Genomic DNA, 17,295 nt, shown 5'->3' on the forward strand with positions numbered 1-17,295 from the left:
AAGTTACTCCTTTAAGAACTACTACTGATTCTTACATCTGTATCTCCCAGTTCTTTCTCTTCACCCACTCTTCAGTTGCACCCCTCCACTTAGATATTTTACCCAGCTTTTTTAAAAAAATGAGAACCCATTACCTAAAGTGATGGGAGGGCTTCCCTGGTGGCACAGTGGTTAAGAGTCCGCCTGCCAATGCAGGGGACACGGGTTCAAGCCCTGGTCCGGGAAGATCCCACGTACCGTGGAGCAACTAAGCCCATGTGCCACAACCCTTGAGCCTGTGCTCTAGAGCCTGAGAGACACAACTACTGAGCACATGGGCCACAACTACTGAAACCCACGTGCCTAGAGCCCGTGCTCTGCAACAAGAGACGCCACTGCAATGAGAAGCCTGCACACCGCAACAAAAAGTAGCCCCCACTCGCCAAAACTAGAGAAAGCCTGCGCACGGCAACAAAGACCCAAAACGCAGCCAAAAATAAATAAGTAAATAAAAAAGTGATGGGAATGGATTTTAAGTGGCAATGGTCATCATACCTTTTTATTTTAATCGAATTAATTTGCTTTGTGAATCCAGTTCTCAGTAGTAGCACTCAAGTAAACGCCCAGTCAACCACTCTGAATTAGTGTGATCCAAATTATGGGGATTTTTAAAAGAAAGCTAGCATCAGTGTTAGGAAACATGGATATTATCTTGCAGACTTTAAGGGAGAAAAATCAAAATTCTGTCTCCATTAACATGAGAAAGTTGGAGTAGATCACTACTTTTAAAGTTGGACAGTATGAGCTCGAGGGAGTCTGTGACCTCACTTCAGGGGTGCCAGTGAGATGAGAGGGCACCCAACAAGTAAAACTTCCTCAACCCTTGCCTCTCACAAGTGTAAACCAGAGCGACTCCATTTTCATTTGCTTTTCATATTGTAAGATTTTGTTTGTATAAAGGTTTCTGAATCTAATTTTTTTAAAAAACTTGCACTCTAGCTGATCTGTTAAGACCTCCTCTGGTTCTTATCTTCAGTGGTTCTATCAAGTCATTAAACAGAGGCTATGGGATCAGGACTGTAAACAAAAGAGTTTAAATATATCTTCATAATCTACCTTCATGCATTAGATGAGCTCAGAAAGCAAGAGTGCAAAGGGAGCTTTATTGTACTGTGTTGTGCAGCTCGGCTGGTGCTCTTGATTTGCAAGAGCAGTAATGCTCCTGCTTCCCTGCAGTTCTTTAGCAAAATACACGGTGCCCACATTTCATCATCTTCTGTGCCTCTTAAGGCATCTTTGGGCTTTGAATAGCTAGGCCTTGAAGACCTAACAATCAGTGTAGAAGATGCCATTGGTGCCCACATTTATTCTTGCCCTCACCATTCCCATATATGCCCACAGCTTCTTCCTGTAAGCACCTGCAACTGCCTGAGTGCTTTCTTTGGCCACAGGAACATACTTGGTCTATGTACAAGGAGAGCTGGAGGTGCTGAATGTTGACGTTTCCAGGACTAGCCCTCAAGTAATGAAGGACAGGAGTTGGTGGATAAATACTCCAGCTGCATCCCCCCTTGGGTGGGACAGTTCTGAGGCACGTTCTACAGCGTCACCCAGAGGTCCCCAGTAGGGTTAAGCCCTAATTGCCCACAGCAGAAACTTCATTAACCCACCCTGCGTTGCTTTCCTTCCTTCCCCTGTCACTCTTGCTGGTTCTTCTTGGTATTGCCTCCAAAATAAACTGGTCCCAAATAAACTACATGCATTATATCCTTTTTGCAGGATCTGCTTCTAGGAGAAACCCAAGTGTATCAGTCAGGGTCCAGTCAGGAGACAGAAAGCTCACCAGTTATTTTAACAGGAGAATTTAATGTAAAAAATGTCAGCTAGGTATAAAATTGTTAACTTCCTATCTGTATTAGTTTCCCAGGGCTACCGTAACAAAGGACCACAAACTGGGTGGCTTAAACAACAGAACTTTATTGTCTCACAGTTCTGGAGGCCAGAAGTCTGAAAACGAGATGTTGGTAGGGAGATTCCTTCTGAGGGCTGTGAGGGAGAATCTATTTCATGCCTCTCTCCTAGCTTCTGGTGCCCTCAGGTTTTCCCTGGCTTGTGGATGGTATTCTCCCTGTGTATTCACATTGTCTTCCATCTACATGTTTGTCTCTGTCCTGATTTCCTCTTTTGATAAGTACACTAATCATATTGAATTAAGGCTCATCTTCATGACCGCATCTTAACTTGATTATTGGCAAAGACCTTATTTCCAAGTAAGGTCACATTCACAGGTACTAGGAGTTAGGACTTCAGCATCTTTTGAGGGGACACAGTTCAATCCATAACGGTGCCTGAAGAGGAAAAAAGAGATCTCTAAAGTATCAGAGAGGTAGCAACTTCAGGAAACAGCTACCACCCCTAGTACTGAGGGAACAAAGAGAAGATGTCAAAATTATTAAGGCTTAGAGATCTGGAGGAAGGCCACATGAGGCTGAGACACGGATGCTTGAGGAAGGGACACCAGTTGACTGGGGCTGGTGTGTTTGTGCTGAAAGAAGAGGCCTCATGTGGCCTGGACCCAGACCCCTAAAGGGAGGGGATGCCAGTGTCTCTGGAGTGGGGGCATGATGAGACTCTCTCTGCAAGTGTTGGAAAAACTGCAAACTGGATTCAGCTGCTGGTACAAGAAGAGACTGCCACTTCTGGGATTAAGAAGTGAGGTTGGGGTGACTTTCCTAGGAGCAGGAGGCTAATCCGAAACTCTAAGAAGCAAATAGGAAGTAAACAGGAAGGAGCATGTCCTTTCTTCCTCCTCCAGCCTTGCATCTCTCTCTAGCACTTTGTACGAGCAAAGCCTAAAAGGGAACAGCTGGCAAGCAGAAATGTGGTTTGTAAGATCCCAGTCCCAGCACCAAAAAGCAAAGTAGGCTTTGCAAAGAAGGCTGGGTTTGGAGCTGGGTGAGAATAGCTTAATAACTAGCACATCAACCTAAGACAATCAGGCAACTGAGAAAAGTAAGATTTTTATCCCAAGGAAAGTAAAGATTAGGCCTAAGAACATCAACATGGGTGCTTGATTAATGGCAGGTTAATGAAGCAGCATCTGAGTGAGAAAGAAGCACCTCTACAGAGGTGTGGCTATAAAGTAATATGATTGAATTTTTAACAACATAGTAGAACTTCAGCATGCAAATGAGAACCGTTCTCTTCAAAGTAGTTTCATGGGAATTTTTTCAACTCGTTCTTTCAATATGGCCACGGCTCAAAGAGTCTTTGGGACTCCTCTTTGGGAGCCCATGGCCTGCATTTTGAGTCAATCCATGTTGCCAATACTTTGTGTTTTGAGGGTGAATTAACTTTTTTGGAAACAATTTAATGTCATTCCAAACTAAACTTGGTGAATAAAGGTCACATGACTGGGCTTGATTCTGCTTTTTTCGGGCAGGTTGGGGAGAGGGGTTTTGGGGGGTAGTGTGTCAAAATCAAAGTATATTTTTTGTCTTAAGGTGATACCTGGCTGGTGGTCTGATGCTAACATTCTCAACTTGATAGTAAAGTGATGATAAACAGAAAAGATGAACAATAACAAAGGAAATCAAGACTAACATTTTATCATTTCCCAACTCTGTTTAGAATGTCACCTAATTATAAGGGCGACAAACTTATTTGAAAAATACAATTTGTGATATACAGGTACTTTGCTGTCAGTTACAGAAAAAACGTTTGCCAAAGTGATAAAGGGAGGCATCACACTTCCTTAATGAAGTGTAGGGTTTGGGTGGCTCAAAAGCATCAGGTCTGGGCCTACCAGAAAACATGACAGCCATCCTCTTACTAGTGGGGAACTATTATGAGACAGCCAGAACACTCTTTCTTGCTTATCTCCTTTTCTGTTAGTATATCTCTCGTATTTAGTAGAGACTGGAAATCTTCTAGAAGACTACTTGTAAGGAAGTAAAGAGGGAATTGATAATACCTCATTGCAGTTAAGGAGACCAAAAGAATCTTTACCATAGTGCATGCTGGTGATTACAGTTTTCCATGTTCTTTATTGATTTAGTGCACCATAAAGCCAACCTATAGGGGTGGGAGAAAGTTCCAACTTAGTACATCAGAGTTGCTCAAAATGAATATCTTCTGGGCACTGAAAATTGGATTGAGAGCAATGCACATCAACACAGTCGAGCTCTCAGAAGGTGATGTGAGCAATTCCCAGGGGAAAATGAGGATAACCAAAATCTGTCTTTTGGCAAGAACTGGGTCAGACTAGATCTCTCCTCATTTTGAGGATGAGTAAATAGGAACAACTTACATAGAGGTCTGTTAAAAACATATGGCAGAACAAGAGAAACACCACCCTGAAGACGCAGGAGAAGAATGCCAACTGTGAAATGATTTACTATTGAAACCAGTAGAAAATTATATCTGTAAGGTTACAGGAGGACATAACTTCTATGAAATAGGAGCAGAAGCCTTAGGGAAAGTAGTAGCAGAAATGAAGTCAACTGAAGGAGAATAACAGGAAAATGTTTGAAATAAAGAAAAAAAATTAAAAGAAACTGTAAGACAACTAGAAATGCAATAGCAGAATCAAAAATCCTTTCTGGGAACAGAAAAGGACAGAAATGAAATGAAAATATTGAATCGGTAATGCAGAAAACGAACATAAAAAATTTTTCCCAGAATGTAGGGAACAAGTAGAAAAAAATGAAAAGACGTGGGTAAATAGAAAAATTATCAAGCCTAAAAATTATAGATACACCAGAGAAAGAGATTAGTATGACTGGTATCAAGCAATAATCAGACATGGTTGAAGAAAATGTTCATGAGTCAATAAAAGATCTGATTGTTCAGGCTGAAAGTCCAGAATCTTGCAGACACAAAAAATACAAAGAAATTCTCATGTAGATATATTTTTGAATTATAAGAATGTAAACATATCCTATAAATAGTCATTTAATTAGTTTACTTATAATGGAAGGAAAAATCAGGGTAATCCCAGTGTTTTTAACTAAGGTAAATGCTGAAAGACTACAGGACAATGTCTAAAATATTTGGAGAGAAAAAGATTTGGTTCAAATAGTCAATATTTATTTATGAATGAAGGCAACAGAAAGACATGAGTATTATGGACTTGGGAAATATGGCATCCATGTTATTTTTTGAAAAAAGTAACTTGAAGATCTCTAGCTGTGTAAACATTTACTATATAGATTGCAAAAGTTTACAGTGCCTAAATAGGATAAACACAAACAATGCATAGAATGTGTATGTGTCTTTAAAGGAAAAACAAGAACACCAAAAATGGCGTAAAAGCAATGAAACATCAATTATAACAGTAAACAAAAATTGTTCTAACTTCTTATTAAAGTAGAAATACTCTCTAATTAGGTTATAATATAACATATATCTACATATTGCTTATAAGAGACCAAAAGACACTGAATCTTAAAAATTAAAAATGGACAAAAATTTATTTTTGAAAGTGCGAATAAAAGGAACACAATATTAATTTCAGGCAAAGGTGACAATATTAATTTCAGGCAAAGCAGAATTCAAGGCAAAAAGGATTATACAGAGCAAAGATATAACAACTAAGAAATATATATGCCAAATAAGCTTAGTGTTGATATTTATAAAGCAGAAACTGTCAGAAACTCATTGACAGACTGATATTAATTTAATAGCTTTTTAGAGATGTTAAGACAACTCTATCAGATAAAACATATAAAAATAAGAGGATGTGTCTAATTTGAATAATATAATTAATAAAGTTAATTTAATAAAAATATATTGAACTTTATACCTTACAGAGAATGTTTCTAATTAGCCACACCATAATTAAAAAATTTATTTTTACTAGGCCTTAAAGAAAACTCTAATGTACTTTTAAACAGCAGAAATCATGCAGTCTGTGCACTTAGGCACAATGCAATAAAACTAGAAAATAATTACAGTAGTTTAAGCAACCCCCAAACTGAGTTTCACACCCTCCTATATAAAGGGGTTGCAAGAGGGAAAGTGTCAGATGGCATTGGTAAGCTTTTGACTTGTTCTATTTCCTACCTATAGGGGCTGCATGTACTTCTGATGTCCAGTAGAGGAATCTATTTGGAAGAATTAGATTAAACACACCTGGGGATAGAAGGTCCACTGATAATAATATCCAAACTTTAGAGATGATCCAATTCCTTTAGGATTTTGCAGCAGTTTGGGTTTCACAGACAGAAACTGCTGAGTCACAGTCCAAATGACCAAGGCTATCTTGCTGTAAAAGAAAAAAATATATATATATTTATATATATATATTTTTTTCTGAAAAAGTAAGTGGGTGGGAGCTTACTTAGTGTACACAGAGTAGGAGTGAGTCACAATCAGTTAAAAACCTTTTCTTCTCCTTGGGCCACACTCACCTAATATTCAGGCTGATGTAGACATGAGCATATTACTCCAAGCGAAACGTCTGGACATCCCCCTCTTTCCCTTCCTGATTGCCCATCTTCCTTATAACAGTCAGAAAGCCACTTCCTTCCTCTTCCCCCTTTCTCTTCCATCTCCCATTTCTTCTAGCTCTTTGCTTTACTGGAGAGCATTAGAGTTGGAGTTGGCGGTTGAAACAATAGAGATAAGTTGTTGGATAAAAGAAATAAAATCTCAAGACAGTTCTCTGGATTGATATTACTAGGAACAAATACCATGTGCCCCACCCCTATTGCTAAGGGCCTTATTCAGTAATACATCATCCCTACCAGGAAAGGAACAGTTGTAATACTAATGAAAGGCAGGTGGGTGGAGAGAACCTATGTTGTCTTTCAGTCAATACCTGAGAAGGGCAAGGACTTTACAGATTAAAGTTCTTTGCACAAATTCAGTAGAAAACGAACATTGGTAAAGATGTTATTCAAAGCATTATTTCCTAGAATAGTGAACTCTCATCATAAGCAGTAGCCATGAAATGACTCAGCCCAAAAAAAAGAACCCAGGGGCTTCCCTGGTGGCGCAGTGGTTGAGAATCTGCCTGCCAATGCAGAGGACATGGGTTCGAGCCCTGGTCTGGGAAGATCCCACATGCCACTGAGCAACTAGGCCTGTGAGCCACAAATACTGAGCCTGCGCGTCTGGAGCTTGTGCTCCGCAACAAGAGAGGACCGCGCACCACGATGAAGAGTGGCCCCCGCTTGCCGCAACTAGAGAAAGCCCTTGCACAGAAACGAAGACCCAACACAGCCAAAAATAAATAAATAAATAATTTTTAAAAAAAAGGACCCAGCATGACTATATCAAAATTTTGCATCTAAAGAATGGCTTCCTCCAAATAAAGATGAAGACTTAGTCAGTGAGATAATTGCTCTAGGTTAAAAATTCTACAATGACTCCTAGAACTTTGCACTAAGGCTATGCACTTAATGTCTCTCTGAAACTCAGATTTCAGGGCTAAGTCTTGTGGCTAAATACTATCTAAATAAATAATAACCCAAGTTAAGTATGTAATGCCCTAGTGAGCCAGCTGACAAAAAAAAAAAAGGTGACTCACAGTCTGGTTACAACAACATAAGGCAAATATGTGCCAGACTCAACTGCACTTCTATGCCATTCCAATCTCTGATTGGGCATATGGTCAACACAGGAAGAGAGCTCTGTTTTGTCAGGAACATGGAAGTAGAAAGAAAGGAAGCATGGGCATGCATCCATTCAGTTGTTCTTTCATCTAACATTTACATGTCCTATTGGGAGGCAGACATTGCATTAGGCTGTGGGAATAGATTCAAAGCCTTGAAGGCTTTTCAGTCCAGCCAGGAGAGACAGACACATAATCAAATATAATATACATGATAAATGCTGGCCCAGTGCTTCTCAAACTTTAATATGCATAAGAATCACCTGGAGAGCTTGATTAAAACACATCCCAACATGGAAGCACATGCAGGGCACAGTGAGTACATGAAGAGGGAGTTTTCTATTTTATCTGAAGTTGATGACTGAGCTGAGTTTCAAAAAATAGGTAGTTATTTATTCACCAGGGAAAAAAGGGGAAGTGCATAGAATTCAGAAACAGTTTGCTGGGGCCCAGTGTGTGACAGATAAAGATGTAGAGAAGAGCGTGGGCCACATCATGAAGGGTCATAAGTGCCGCATTGAGGAGTTGATATTTTATCCTATAGGCAGTGGAGAGTCACTGAGAGTTTTAAGCAATGGAATAAACCATGCAGGTATTTGGCAAAGAACATTCCAGTGAGAGGAAACAGCAAGGGTAATGACCTTGAAGTTGGAGTGTCCTTGGTGTCTTCATGGACAAGCAAGGAAGCCAGTGTGGCCGGAATATGAGGGGTACAGTACCACGTGATGAGGTCAGAGAAGTAGGCAGGGGACAGATGGTGCCTTGGTAAGAACACTGGATTTTATTTTAAGCCCTTTGAGCATAGGTATGACATGATGTAACTTAGGTTTGAAAGTGTCACTCTGGCTACCATGTTGTAAGGGGACAGGAGTGGAGGCAAGAAAGTAGTTAGGAGACTATTGTAGGAGTCCAGGGGAGAGTTGATGGTGGCTTGGACCAGGGGGCTATTGACAAATTCATATATTCATATATGTATCCACCACCACAGTCACAATATGGAACATTTCCATTATTGTAAAAATTGCTTCATGCTGCCTTTTTGTAGTCATACCATTCCCCTAAGCGCCAACTGCTGCAACCACCAAACTTATTTCTGTTCCTATAGTTTTGTCTTTTCCAGAATTTCACATAAATGGAATCATACAGTATGTAGCCTTTTGGATCTAACCTCTTTCATTAAGCAAGATGCATTTGACATTCACCCTTGATGTTATGTGAATCAATAGTTCATCCCTTTTTATTGCTGAGTAGAATTCCATTTTATGGATGTATCACAGTTTTTGTTTATTCATTTACCAACTGAACCAAATGAAGGACATTTGGTGATTATGAATAAGTTGTATAAACATTTGTATATAGGTTTTTTTTTTTTTTTTTTTGCGGTACACGGGCCTCTCACTGTTGTGGCCTCTTCCCGTGCGGAGCACAGGCTCCGGATGCGCAGGCTCAGCGGCCATGGCTCACGGGCCCAGCCGCTCCGCGGCATGTGGGATCTTCCCTGACTGGGGCACGAACCCGTGTCGCCTGCATCGGCAGGCAGTCTCTCAACCACTGCGCCACCAAGGAAGCCCTGTATATAGGTTTTTGTATGAACATAAGTTTTAATTTCTTTTGGGTAAATATCTGAGAGTGTGATTGGTATATATGGTAAGTGTATGTTTAACTTTATAAGGAACTGCCAAACTCTTTTCCATTGAGAGTATACCATCTTGCATTCTTGCCAGCAGTACATGAGAGTTCCAGTCACATTGCAAGTTTGTCAGACTTTGGTATTGTCAGTATTTTTTATTTTAGCCACTCTAGTGGATGTGGAGTGGTATCTCATTGTGGTTTTAATTTGCAATCTGTTAATGATTAATGCTGTTGTGCAAAGTAGAGTTGGAAGGATTTACTAGTGAAATGGATGTGGGATGTGAAAGAGTGAGGAGTCAAGTGTGATTTCAAGGTCTTTGGCCTGATCAACATGACAGTGAAAGAGATGGAGAATTCAGAATCAGTTAATGTGACATTTCAGTGGATCAGGAAAAGTTCAGCAATAGTCATTAGGAAAGAAAATGGTTATTGTCATTGGGCAAAGGAAAAGTGATAGCACACTCATATTCCCATCAGGAACTACGAATGAGATTTATTAAGAACAAATAGAACTGAAGATGATTAAAGAACTTTCTTTTATGGGTCGTGTGTGGGTGGAAAATGAAAGGTGTCACCCTCAAGGAAAGACATGTCAGTCTGGGAAAAGCAGGCTCCTGTTAACATCTCAGGGTTGTGATTCACTGTGAAAACCTGAAACCTGTTTTATATTCTGGGTAGGTGGTGGCTGGGGCAGAGTTGTTTTTACTACACAAAGAACAGAGAGAAGTTGATGGATTGGATAATGGAAACTGGTACCTGGGCATAATGGACCATGATGTCATCTTGAATAAGCAAATCTAAGGAAAGAATTATACTGGTCCACACAAAGTAGAACCATAAGAAACCTGACAAAGCAGAGGGGCCTACCAGAAATGTTATGTCCTGTGTTCTCCACCTGGCTTCTCAGAAGGACCCAAGATAATTATCCATGTGTAGATTATCAGTCATCTCTGGTTCAGATATAGTTGAGGATGATTTAAGGTACAATAAAGAAGAGGTTATCAGGGACCCTCCTGACTCGGCCGCCATGGTGACAGGGTTTTAATCAAAGACAGAGATCTTCCTATCATATTTCTGGGATGCTTCATGGCTTGATTTCTAGTTCTACTTTGGCTTCTTTATTAATTCCCTCTTTAAAACTTCCTTTCTTTTTACTTATTGTGAAAAATTCAAACAATTTAGAAAAATGTACTAAAGAAAGTAAAAGTTTTCTGGAATCTTACCATCCCAGATCCTTAGCATTATGTTTTGGGAGGCCATCCTTTTATGTTTATGCATGCATTCTCACAGCTGTGCTTTTACTTAAATGATTTAATAGTATACATGCTTGTTTCTTTAATTCATGGAAACTTTTGAAAACCATGACTTATTAATTTTTTATTGACACCCCGCCACCTCCCACTGACATCCCCAGTAACCAATGTAAATAACTTCGTGCTTTTTCTTCCAGAACTTTCTCCACAATCATATAATTTTATGCACGTACACACACATACACACACGCACTGTTAATTGTTTAACAAAAACAGGATCTTTGTAATTTACTTTTCTGGATCTTTCTTTTTTCACTGTACTTGCATCATTCTTTTCTATGACTGCCTAATATTCTGTGCTTCAGTTGATTGACATTAACTTTGCTTCCCTTCTCTTTGCCACTACAAACATTGCTACAGTAAATATCTCTGTAGTTATTCCTTACATACTGGAGATTTGTTTTCATACTGGCGTTTTTATTTCTGTGTGATAGAATCCAAGAAATAGGATTTCTGAGTTGAAAAGTATGTATAATTATAGTTTTTTTTTTTTATTTTTGGCTGCGTTGGGTCTTCGTTGCTGTGCGCGGGCTTTCTCTAGTTGTGGTGAGCGGGGGTTACTCTTCGTTGCAGTGTGCGGGCTTCTCATTGCGGTGGCTTCTGTTGGTGCGGAGGACGGGCTCTAGGTGCGCGGGCTTCAGTAGTTGTGGCACACGGGCACAGTAGTTGTGACACGTGGGCTCTAGAGCACAGGCTCAGTAGTTGTGGCGCACAGGCTTAGTTGCTCCGCGGCATGTGGGATCTTCCCGGACCAGGGCTTGAATCCGTGTCCCCTGCATTGGCAGTTGGATTCTTAACCACTGTGCCACCAGGGAAACCCTATATAATTAGAGTTTTAGTAAATATTGCCAAATTACCTTCCAGAAAGATTTTTCATGATATCCTCACTATATTTTTCCATCATTATTAAGGTATAATTGACAAAAATTTTATATATTTAAGGTTTATGATATTTTGATTTATGTATACATTGTGAAATAATCACTACAATGAGGCTAATTGATATAACTATCACCTCATATATTAATAGTTACCATTTTTTTGTGGTGAGAATGCTTTAGGTCTAACTTGGCAAATTTCAACTGTACTATACAATACTGTTAACTATATTCACATTGCTTTACGGTAGATTCCCAGACTTAGTCATCTTGCATAACTGAAACTTTGTACTCTTTGACCAACATCTCCGTATTTTCCCCACCCTCAAGCCGCTGACTACTACCATTCTACTCTCTGCTTCTATGAGTTTGACTGTTTTGGATTCCACATATAAGTGAGATCATGCAGTATTTGTCTTTCTATTTTTGGCTTTTTTTATTTAGCATAATGTCCTTTGGGTTCAGCTATGTTGTTACAAATGCCAAGTTCTCCTTCTTTTTAAAAACTGAATACTCTTTCATTGTATATATATACAAGACATCTTCTTTATCCATTCATCTGTCAACAGACATTTAGGTTGTTTCCATATCTTGGCTATTGTGAATAATGCTACAGTGAACACTGGAGTGCAGATATCTCTTCAAGATGCTGATTTTCTTTCCTTTGAATATATACTCAGAAGTGGGATTGCTTGGATCATAATGTAGTTCTCTTTTTAATTTGGGGGGGAACTTCCATACTGTTTTCTATAATGGCTGTACCAATTTACGTTCCCACCAATAGTGTACAAGCGTTCTGTTTTCTCCACAACCTCTCCAACACTTGTTCTCTTTTTTTTTTTTTTTTTGTTCTCTTTTTGATAACAGCCATTCTAACAAGTGTGAGGTGACATCTCATTGTGGTTTTGATTTGTATTTCCATGATGATTAGCGATGTTGAACACTTTCATTTACCTTTGGTCATTTGTGTGTCTTTTGAGAAATGTCTGTTTAGGAGCTTTGCCCATATTTTAATTGGGTTATTTGTTTTGTTTGCTTTGTTTTTGCTATTGAGTTGTATGAGTTCCTTATATATTTTGGATATTAGCCCCTTATCACGTATGGCTTATAAATATTTTCTCCCATTCTGTAGATTGCCTTTTCACTCTGTTGATTGTTTCCTTTGCTGTGCAGAAGCTTTTTAGTCTGACGCAGTTCCACTTGTTGATTTTTGCTTTCTTGCCTGTGCTTCTGGTGTCATATCTGAAAAATCATAGCCCAGACTGTTGTCAAGAAGATTTCCTCCTATGTTTTCTTCTCTACATTTATGGTTTCAAGTCTTATGTTTAAATATTTAAGCCATTTTGGGTTGATTTTTATATATGGTATGAGATAAGTGTATAATTTTATTCTTCTGCATGTGGATATTTAGTTTTCCTAACACCATTTGTTGAAGAGACTATCCTCTCCCCCATTGTATGTTCTTGGCACCCTTGTTGAATATCAGTTGACCATAGATGCATGGATTTATTTCTGGGCTGACTGTTCTTTTCCATTGGTCTATATGTCTGTTTTTATGCCAGTACCATACTATTTTGATTACTGTAGCTGTTTAATATACTTTGAAATCAAAAAGTGTGATGCCTCTTTGCTCTTTTTCTTCATGATTGCTTTGGCTATTGGAGGTCTTTTGTGCTTGCATACAAATTTTAGCGTTTTTAAATATTTCTATAAAGAATACCATCAGGATTTTTATAGGGATTGCATTGAACCTGTAGATCACTTTGAATACTATGGACAAATTAACCATGTTAATTCTTCCAATCCATGAACACAGGATTTCTTTCCATTTATCTGTATCTTTTAAAGTTTCCTTCATTCTTTTAAAAAATAATTTTCATTCTACAAGTCTTTCACCTCTTTGGCTAAATTTATTCCCAATAATTTTGTTCTTCCTGCTGCTATTGTGAATGGGACCGTTTCTGGTAGTTTCTTGTTGGTGTATAGAAACACAAGTTATTTTTTGAATATTGATCTTGTAACTTTACTGAATTTGTTTATTAATTCTAACAGTTTTTTGGTGGAGTCTTTAGGGTTTTCTCTATAATATCATGCTATCTGCAAATAGAGACAATTTTACTTCTTCCTTTCCAATTTGGATACCTTTATTTCATTTTCTTGCCTAATTGCTTTCGGTAGAACTTCCAGCACTATGTCAAACAGACGTGACAAGTGTGGGCATACTTGCCTTGTACCAGATCTTAGAGGGAAAGCTTTTATTTTTAACCCATTGATTATGATATTAACTGTGGAATTTTCATATAAGGCCTTCATTGTGTTGAGGTAAGTTCCTTTTATACCTATTTTGTTGAGAGTTTTAATCATGAGTGGATGTTGAACTTTGTCAAATGGTTTTTCTGCATCTATTGAGATGATCATGTATTTTTCCTTTAATTTTATTAATGTGGTGTATCATATTGATTGATTTGCATATGTTGAACCATCTTTGCATCTCAGGGATATATCCCAGTTGATCATGGTGTATGATTCTTTTAAGTGTTGTTGTTGAATTTGATTTGCTAGTATTTCATTGCAGATTTTTACATTTATGTTCATTCAAGGATATTGGCCTATAATTTTCTTTTCTTGTGGTTTCTTTCTCTGGTTTTGGTATCATGGTAATGCTGGCCTCATAAAATGAGTTTGGAAGTGTTCTCTCCTCTTCTACTTTTTTAGAAGAGTTTAAGAAGGATTGGTATTCATTCGTTTTTGAATATTTGGTAGAATTTACCAGGGAACTCATCTGATCCTGGGCTTTTCTTTGTTCAGAGATTTTTGTTTGTTTGTTTGTTTTTGTTTTTTTTAAATTACTGATTCTTTCTCCTTATTATTGGTCTATTCGGGCTTTCTATTTCTTCTGAAGTCAGCTTTGGTAGGTTGTATATTTCTAGGAATTTATCTATTTTTTTTTTCTGGGTTATCCAGTTCAGAATAGTTTCTTATGATCCTTTTTATTTCTTAGGCATCCATTGTAATGGATTTATTTATTTATTTATTTGACGGTACGTGGGCCTCTCACTGTTGTGGCCTCTCCCGTTGCAGAGCACAGGCTCCGGACGCGCAGGCTCAGCGGCCATGGCTCACGGGCCTAGCCGCTCCGCGGCATGTGGGATCTTCCAGGACCGGGGCACGAACCCATGTCCCCTGCATCAGCAGGTGGACTCTCAACCACTGCGCCACCAGGGAAGCCCATAATGGATTTATTTTATTTCTGATTTTATTTATTTTATTTCTGATTTTATTTGAGTCTTTTATTTCTGACTATATTCATTTGAGTCTTCTCTCTTTTCTTATCTAGCTAAGGGATTGTCACTTTGATATCTTTTCAAAAAACCAACTCTTAGTTTTGTTGATTTTTTTCTACTTTCTGTTCTCTATCTGATTTATTCCTGCTCTAATCTTTATTATTTCTTTCCTTCTGCTAACTTTGTGCTTAGTTGGTTGTTCTTTTTCTAGTTTCTTGAGGTAGAAAGTTTGGTTATTTTAGGTCAGACTTCTTTTTTAGCCTATGTATTCATGACTATAAACTTCCCTCTTAGTACTGCTTTTGCTGCATGACTCTAAACTTCCCTCTTAGTACCAGTTTTGCTGCATCTTGCTTTTGCTGCATGACTCTAAACTTCCCTCTTAGTACCACATTTGCTGCATCTTGTTTGTATATTATGTTCTCAAAATAGTTTAAAAATTATCTTTTGTTTTCTTCTTAACCAGTGCTTGTTCAAGAATGTGTTGTTTAGTTTCTACATATTTATGAATTTTCTTATTTTCTTGCTCTCGTTGATTTCTAGTTTTATTCCATTGTGGTGGGAAAAGATACTTGGTGTGACTTAGATCTTCTTACGTTTTTTAAGTCTTGATTTGTAATCCAGATTCACATGTACTCTATCTATGAGAATATTTCATGCGTGCTTGAGAAGAATGTGTATTCTTCTGCTGTTGGGTGGAAAGTTCTGTATGTCTGTTAGGTCCATTTGGTCTAAAGTGTGTTTCAAGTTAGCTGTTTCTCGAATGATTTTATGTCTGGATGTTCTGTCCATTATTGTCAATGGAATATTAAAGTCCCCTACCATTATTGTGTTGCTGTAAAATTCTGCCTTCATGTCTGTCAATGTTTGCTTTATATATTTAGGTGCTTTGATGTTAGGCTGGTATATATTTACAATTGTTATATCTTTCTGATGATTTGACCTTTTAATAATTATATAATGACCTTCTTTCTCTCCAGAGATATTTTTGATTTAGTGTCTATTTTGTCTGATATAAGTATAGCCACCCCTGCTCTATTTTGGTTATCATTTGTATAGAATATCTTTTTCCATCTCCTCACTTTTAGCTTACATGCATCTTTAAATCTAAAGCAAGTCTCTTGTAGACAGCATATCACTGGATCTTGTTCTTTATTCACTCAGCTACTCTATGCATTTTGATTGGGGACCTTAATCCATTTATATTTAAAGTAATTATTGATCGATGAGGACTTACTAGTGCCATTTTGCTAATTGTTTTCTGTCTGTTTTGCAGTTGATTTGTCCCTCTCTTCCTCTTTTGGTGACTTCCTTTGTTATTTGATAATTTTTGTAGTAATTTGCTTTCATTCTTTTTATGTTTTGTGAACCTTTTACAGATTTTTTTCCTTTGTCATTAGTGTGAGGTTTGCAGGAAATATCTTGTAGTTGTTAGTATCTATTTTGTTGTTAACAGTTTGAATTTAATCACATACAAAAACTCTACACTTTTGCTCTTCCCTCTGACACTTTATATTCTTTTAGTCAGAATTTGCTTCTTTTTATATTATGCATCCATTGACAAATTTTAATTAAAAATATTTTATCTTAGCCTTAAAAATAATTTATGTACCATCATTACAATGTTACTTTGTTCTATATTTGTCTATATATTTACCTTTAACAGTGAGATTCCTACTTTTATATGTTTTCACATTGCTGTTTAGCATGCTTTTGCTTCAACTTGAAGAACTCCCTGAAGCATTTTTTGTAAGGCAGGTCAGGTGGTGATGAACTCTCCAAGTTTTGGTTGGTCTGGGAAAGACTTTATGTCTCCTTCACTTTATCCATTTTGGGTGGGTATAGTATTCTTGGTTGGCAGGTTGTTGTTTTTTTTTTTTTTTCAGAAATTTGAATATATTATTCCACTCTTTCCTGGCTTGCAAGGTTTCTGCTGAGAAATCCACTAATATCTATAGGAAATTTCCTTATATATGACAAGTTGCTTTTCTCTTGCTGCTGTCAAAATTTTCTTTTTGTCTTTGTCATTTGACAAGTGGATTATAATGTGTCTTGACGAAGTCTTCTTTGGGTTGAGCCTATTTAGAATTCTCTGGGCTTCATGAATCTGGATGACCATTTCTCTCCCTGATTTACAAAGTTTTCAGCCATTATTTCATTTAAAAAGTTCTCTCTCTCTCTCTCTCTCTCCCTCCCTCCCAGGTTTACTGAGTAATTACAAAACATTTGGGGGATTTTATTTCTAGTTTAGTCTGCTATGTTTAGAGAATTAAACTTAGATATGATTTTACTTATTTGAAATTTTTGGTCCCACTTATGCTCTATTTTGGCAAAATTTCCATGTCCACTTGGAAAGAATGTTTATTCTGCAGTTGTTGATTGCAGTGTTCTATATACGCCCATTAGGACAAGCATATTAATCCTGTTGTTCAAAACTATTACATGTTTAATGATACTGTTATTATAAGATACTGAAAGAGGTATATTAAAATCTCCAAATATTACTTTGCATTTCTCTATTTTTCCTTTAAGTTCTGCTAATTTTTGCTATATATATTTGAAATTGTGTTACTAGGTACATACAAATTTAGGAT

This window comes from Neophocaena asiaeorientalis, unplaced genomic scaffold (genome assembly GCF_003031525.2).
Source record: "Neophocaena asiaeorientalis asiaeorientalis breed wild unplaced genomic scaffold, Neophocaena_asiaeorientalis_V1.1 scaffold312, whole genome shotgun sequence".
In the NCBI taxonomy this organism is placed as follows: Eukaryota; Metazoa; Chordata; class Mammalia; order Artiodactyla; family Phocoenidae; genus Neophocaena; species Neophocaena asiaeorientalis.